General features: G+C 40.7%; 1 non-coding gene across 1 annotated transcript; it reads left to right on the top strand.

The window, feature by feature from the left end:
• The first annotated feature begins 6,963 nt into the window (after positions 1–6,963).
• On the top strand, positions 6,964–7,070 carry LOC133053381 (U6 spliceosomal RNA). The gene has a single exon (XR_009692274.1). It is a non-coding gene; the product is annotated as a U6 spliceosomal RNA (small nuclear RNA).
• Positions 7,071–7,547: the final 477 nt, after the last annotated feature.

Below are 7,547 nucleotides of genomic sequence, written 5' to 3'. Positions count from 1 at the left end.
AAAGCATATCCCCTAAAGTCAGGAACAAGACAAGGGTGCCCACTCTCACCACTACTGTTCAGCATAGTTTTGAAAGTGTTGGCTATAGCAATCAGAGCAGAAAAAGAAATAAAAGGAATCCAGATAGGAAAAGGAGTAAAACTCTCACTGTTTGCAGATGACATGATCCTCTATATAGAAAACCCTAAAGACTCTACCAGAGAATTACTAGAGCTAATCAATGAATATAGTAAAGTTGCAGGATATAAAATTAATACAAAGAATCCCCTTGCATTCCTATACACTAACAATGAGAAAACAGAAAGAGAAATTAAGGAAACAATACCATTCACCATTGCAACAAAAAGAATAAAATACTTAGGAGTATATCTACCTAAAGAAACAAAAGACCTATATATAGAAAACTATAAAACACTGATGAAAGAAATCAAAGATGACACAAATAGATGGAGAAATATACCATGTTCATGGGTTGGAAGAATCAATCTAGTGAAAATGAGTATACTATGCAAAGCAATCTATAGATTCAGTGCAATCCCTATCAAGCTACCAACGGTATTTTTCACAGAACTAGAACAAATAATTTCACAATCTGTATGGAAACACAAAAAACCTCAAATAGCCAAAGCAATCTTGAGAAAGAAGAATGGAACTGGAGGAATCAACCTGCCTGACTTCAGACTATACTACAAAGCCACAGTCATCAAGACAGTATGGTATTGGCACAAAGACAGAAATATAGATCTTGGAACAGAATAGAAAGCCCAGAGATAAATCCATGAACCTATGGACACCTTATCTTCAACAAAGGAGGCAAGGATATATAATGGAAAACAGACAACCTCTTTAACAAGTGGTGCTGGGAAAACTGGTCAACCACTTGTAAAAGAATGAAACTAGAACACTTTCTAACACCATACACAAAAATAAACTCAAAATAGATTAAAGATCTAAATGTAAGACCAGAAACTATAAAACTTCTAGGGGAGAACATAGGCAAAACACTCTCTGACATAAACCACAGCAAGATTCTCTATGATCCACTTCCCAGAATACTGGAAATAAAAGCAAAAATAAACAAATGGGACCTAATTAAACTTAAAATCTTTTGCACAATGAAGGAAACTATAAGCAAGGTGAAAAGACAGCCTTCAGAATGGAAGAAAATAATAGCAAACGAAGAAACAGACAAAGGATTATTCTCAAAATATACAAGCAACTCCTGCAGCTCAATTCCAGAAAAATAAATGACCCAATCAAAAAATGGGCCAAAGATCTAAACAGACATTTCTCCAAAGAAGACATACATATGGCTAACAAACACATGAAAAGATGCTCAACATCACTCATTATCAGAGAAATGCAAATCAAAACCACAATGAGGTACCATCTCACGCCAATCAGAATGGCTGCTATCCAAAAGTCTACAAGCAATAAATGCTGGAGAGGGTGTGAAGAAAAGGGAACCCTCTTACACTGTTGGTGCAAATGCAAACTAGTATAGCCACTATGGAGAACAGTGTGGAGGTTCCTTAAAAAACTGGAAATAGAACTGCCATATGACCCAGCAATCCCACTCCTGGGCATACACACCAAAGAAACCAGATCTCCCCCCCCCCCCAAAAAAAAAGAAAGAAACCAGATCTGAAAGAGACATGTGTACCCCGATGTTCATTGCAGCACTGTTTATAATAGCCAGGACATGGAAGGAACCTAGATGCCCATCAGCAGACGAATGGATAAGAAAGTAGTGGTACATATACACAATGGAATATTACTCAGCCATTAAAAAGAATACATTTGAATTAGTTCTAATGAGATGGATGAAACTGGAGCCCATTATACAGAATGAACTAAGCCAGAAAGAAAAACACCAATACAGTATACTAACGCATATATATGGAATTTAAAGAGATGGTAATGATAACCCTATATGCAGGACAGAAAAAGAGACATAGATGTATGGAACAGACTTTTGGACTCTATGGGAGAAGGCAAGGGTGGGGCAATCTGAGAGAATAGCTTTGAAACATATATATTATCAAGTGTGAAACAGATCACCAGCCCAGGTTGGATGCATGAGACAAGTGCTCAGGGCTGCTACACTGGGAAGACCCAGAGGGATGGGTTGGGGAGGGAGGTTGGAGGGGGGATCAGTATGGGGAACACATGTAAATCTATGGCTGATTCATGTCAATGTATGGCAAAACCCACTACAATATTGTAAAGTAATTAGCCTCCAACTAATAAAAATAAATGAAAAAAAAAATACTGGAGTGAGTTGTCATGCCCTTCTCTAGGAGATCTTCCTAACCCAGGGATCGAACTCATGTCTCTTATGTCTCCTGCATTGGCAGGCAGGTTCTTTACCACTAGCACCACGTGGGAAGCTCCCCCCTCCACCAGTGCAATAGCCTACATAAAATCATCTCCTTAACTGTTCAATGCATTTTTGTCTTTGATGACATTTTCGAAATTTTTACAATCAGCATTTATTATTGTAGGACAAGAAAAACTATTTTCCTCTACCCTCCTATGTTTTTCAATTGGGGCCCTGTAGATTAGACTGACAAAAGATGGATTAATAAAAGACAATGAGCATAGTTCATTAACATGTGCATTGTGCATACAGTATTCCATGTGCATACAGGAATACTCAGTAATGAGTAACTCAAAAAGGTGGTTAGAACTTGGGCTCATTTAGCATCTTAACTAAAGATTATTCTCCCAGCAAGAATACTGGAGTGGGTTGCCATGCCATCCCTCCTCCAGGGGATCTTCCAGACCCACAAACTGAACCCATATCTCCAGCATCTCCTGCATTGCAGGCAGTTTCTTTACCACTGAGTCACTGGGGAAGCCCTTTCTTGTGTCTACTTCTTCTCAATTGCCTTCAGATCAAAATGAATACTATAAATACCTTAATTCTTCTTATATTTTAAAAGAATAAATAGCACCAAGGTGGTTTTTTTTTTTTTTTCGTTTTTCCTTCAAAAATTGTTTTGGATTTCTATGATCATAAGATGATTTTTTCCAGTGGAGGAAAAGGGACAAAGGGGTTTTGAGTTTTGTATCACTGTTACTTTGCATATTGTTTTTTTATGATAGGTATAGTTTTGAATGACATCTGCTTTATTGATGACACCACAGGCTCAGGGACATAATGCCTGTGCAGTCCAGGGCTGAACTGTGCTGGTGGACTGTGCTGGCACTCAGCACAGTCCTCCTTCTATGTACCTTTGTACCTCCTTCTATGCCTTGCCTGGTTTTCAGGGGTTAGAAATCTGGGAACCACATTTTCCAGATTTCCTTGGCAACAGGATTTTGGATTCAGTTTAGGTTCCCCTAATGAAATGGATATGCACAAAATAGCAAAGGTGACAAAAAGGCACCAGCAGGTAGACCTATATATGTCAACAGATATGATTTTTTTTTTTTTATGAGCCTCCAGGTGTTTTTCTGCTTATCACCCTCCGTGATGCCACTGGCAACTGCAACCACTGGTGGCAATGTCCTGAAATTCCTTTTATGAACAGCTGAAACAAATTCCTGAGTCTCTGAAAACTAGCAGTGACTCTGAGAGCTAGCACTGGCTTTCCCTGACCTTTGTTCCTCCAGTCCTTCCAACAGTCATATAAAGCACCCACGTTTCTGTGTTATTACCCTTATTGATTGAAATATTGAGAGTAATTTCTGTTTTGTTGCCCTAACCCTGACTAATACAGGGGTGCCTGATGTTACAGACCCTGGAAGCACAGCTCCATTTGACTCCAGAGACCAAGTTCCTTGTCAACGACCTCCGTGGTTCATCAGGAGTACCTGCACCACAAATCATCCATCCTGGAATGACCTCCTTCGTGGAAGCTGACTCAGTGGAGTTTTGAGGGCAGGCAGAGAGGTGAGATGAGGCATGAGGAGAATGAGTCCTCCAGTACAACCTTCCAGGGGAAAAGGACATTATGTAGCTGTTGGACACATGAGAAAAATGTCAAAAGAACATGATATCAGGTAGGTACTTATTCTACACAATAGAAAACAAAAAAAAGTTTCTTCAAGATGATACCACAATGGAGCCAATAATCTAAATAAACTGAGTCCTACTCAAACCCTCTTCCACCATCATGTGGGGCCTACTGCATCTGGGATGAAGGAGAGGGCTTCAAGCCAAACTTTGGTTAAAGTCTGCCCTTTGACACTGTTGACAGAAAAAGAAAAACACAAAGTAAAAGCTGTATGTCAAGTGTATTCAGTGTGCTCCAGGACCATGGGACACAACCTATCAGATAACCCTGAGGAACTGTTCCAAAGATGTGGGGAGAGATGTCAGTATATATGTGATCTTGGTGAAGGGAATAAATGCAACCAAGCACACATCTCAGCAGAAAGTTGCTGCTAGTCCTAAGGGACAGATATCTTAATTATTTTAGTGCTTTTCTAAGTATGGCCTTCCCTGATAGCTCAGTTGGTAAAGGATCCACCTGCAGTGCAGGAGACCCCAGTTCAATTCCTGGGTTGGGAAGATCCACTGGAGAAGGGATAAGGTGCCCACTCCAGGGTTAGTTTTCAGTGTTTTTCTAAGTACGGGAAAGTGAAAGAATTGGAGTTCATAAAAAATTGCTCCTGAAAGTATCTAACTATCTGAAGGCCTGTTCTGCCAGTTTTTCCAGAGCACAGAGTGCCTCATTCTTGATCTCCACCCTGAACTCCTTTCAGGAGAGTGTTAAAGGTTAGCAACTATAGTGAATAATGACCCAACTCTTGCACAGCCAGATGGTGAGTGACATTCTTTGGCTGGCAACACCAGCCCACTACTTCTAACATCACCCTCGTTTTGCTCCTGGTACCCAACCCACCTATCTAGGTGTGTGTGCTCAGTCGCTCAGTCATGGGGTTTGACTCTTTGCAGCCCCATGGACTGTAGCCCACCAGGCTCCTCTGTCCATGGGATTCTCCAGGCAAGAATAATAGAGTGAGTTGCCATGCCCTCCTCCAGGGGATCTTCTGGACCCAGGGATCCAACCCATGTCTCTTGTGTCTCCTGCACTGGCAGGCAGATTCTTTACCACTATTCCACCTGGGAAGCCACTATATAGGTGTCAATCTCATTAATCCCTGTCAACTGATCAGAATTGAAAGTGTGACAGGTTCCTGGAATATCTAATTCCAATAAGGAAAACCAAAGCAAAGCCTTCCCAACCCTGTCCTCTCTCTTGAAAACATGAGTGGAGGAGGATTTGGCAGGCTATTTCAGACATATCTCGAAACTCTCATCTGGCTCACAGCCACAAAACATGACTTGGACATTATTCCTATGAGATAGGAATCTACCCTTGCCTTAAAAGTGAGAAAGTCCCTTGGCCATCATGTCCTAATTTCAAACAGTTCAAACATAAAACACTTGGGCTTACATTAAGCAGTTAGTAAAACAAGACATATCAGGATTTCCTAAACATAAAATTAAAAGATTGTTGGGTCTCTCTCTCTCTGTGCAGGAGGCAGTGATCAAGACCATCCCCAAGAAAAAGAAAAGCAAAAAACTCAAAATGGTTGTCTGAGGAGGCCTTACAAATAGCTGGAAAAGAGGAGAAGCTCAAGGCAAAGGAGAAAAGGAAAGATATACCCATTTGAATGCAGAGTTCCAAAGAACAGCAAGAAGAGATAAGAAAGCCTTCCTAAGTGATCAGTGCAAAGAGAGAGAGGAAAACAATAGAATGGCAAAGACTGGAGATCTCTTCAAGAAAATTAGAGATACCAAGGGAACATTTCACACAAAGATGGGCACAATAAAGGACAGTAAATGTATGGACCTAACAGAAGCAGAAAATATTCAGAGGAGGTGGCAACAACACACAGAAGAACTATACAAAAAAGATCTTAATGGCCCAGATAACCGCAATGGTGTGATCACTCACCTAGAGCCAGGCATCCTGGAGTGTGAAGTCAAGTGGGCCTTAGGAAGCATCATTATGAACAAAGCCAGTGGAAGTGATGGAATTCCAGCTGAGCTATTTCAGATCCTAAAAGATAATGCTGTGAAAGTACTGCACTCAACAAATTTGGACAATTTGGCCAGCAAAATCTGCCAGCAAATACGGAAAACTCAGCAATGGCCACAGGACTGGAAAAGGTCAGTTTTTATTCCAATCTCAAAGAAAGGCAATGCCAAAGAATATTCAAACTACCACACAATTGCACTCATCTCACACACTAGCAAAGTGATGCTCAAAATTCTCCAAGCAAGGCTTCAACAGTATGTGAACCGAGAAATTCCGGATGTTCAAGCTGGATTTAGAAAAGACAGATAAGCAGAGATCAAATTGCAAAATCAGCTGGATCACAGAAAAAGCAAGAGAGTTCCAGAAAAACATCTACTTCTGCTTCATTGACTACACCAAAAACTTTGACTGTGTGGATCACAACAAACTGTGGAAAATTCTTCAAGAGATGGGAATACCAGACCACCTGACCTGCCTCCTGAGAAACCTGTATGCAGGTCAGGAAGCAATAGTTAGAACTGGATGTGGAACAACAGACTGGTTCCACATTGAGAAAGGAGTATGTCCTTTAACTTATATGCAGAGTACATCATGTGAAATACGGGACTGGATGAAGCATAAGCTGGAATCAAGATTGCCAGGAGAAATATTAATAACCTCACATATGCAGATGACACCACCGTTATGACAGAAAGCAAAGAGGAACTAAAGAGCCTCTTGATGAAAGTAAAAGCGGAGAGTGAAAAAGCTGGCTTAAAACTCAACATTCAGTAAACAAAGATCATGGCATCCACTCCCATCATTTGATGGCAAATAGATGGGGAAACAAAGGAAACAGCGACAGACTTTATTTTCTTGGGCTCCAAAATCACTGCAGGTGGTGACTGCAGCCACGAAATTAAAATACACTTCCTCCTTAGAAGGAAAGCTATGACCAACCTAGACAGCATATTAAAAAGCAGAGACAGTGCTCGCTTCGGCAGCACATATACTAAAATTGGAACGATACAGAGAAGATTAGCATGGCCCCTGCACAAGGATGACACGCAAATTCGTGAAGCGTTCCATATTTTTTCAAGCATCAACTAAAAAAAAAAATAATAATAATAATAAAATAAATAAATAAAAATAAAAAGCAGAGACATTACTTTGCCAACAAAGGTCCATCTACTCAAGCTATATTTTTTCCAGTAGTCATGTACCGATGCGAGAGTTGGACTATAAAGAAGGCTGAGCACCGAAGAACTGATGCTTTTTAACGATAGTGTTGGAGAAGATCTTGAGAGTCCCTTGGACTGCAAGGAGATCCAACAAGTCAATCCTAAAGGAAGTCAGTTCTGAATAATCCTTGGAAGGACTGATGCTGAAGTTGAAGCTCCAATACTTTGGCCATCTGATATGAAGAACTGACTCATTGGAAAAGACTGTGATGCTGGGAAAGATGGAAGGTGGGAGGAGAAGGGGATGACAGAGGATGAGATGGTTGGATGGCATCACTGATTCAATGCACATGAGTTTGAACACACTCTGGGAGTTGGTGATGGACAGGGA

This window comes from Dama dama, chromosome X, assembly GCF_033118175.1.
Source record: "Dama dama isolate Ldn47 chromosome X, ASM3311817v1, whole genome shotgun sequence".
NCBI classification, from domain to species: Eukaryota; Metazoa; Chordata; class Mammalia; order Artiodactyla; family Cervidae; genus Dama; species Dama dama.
This window is presented reverse-complemented; position numbering and strand designations above follow the sequence as displayed.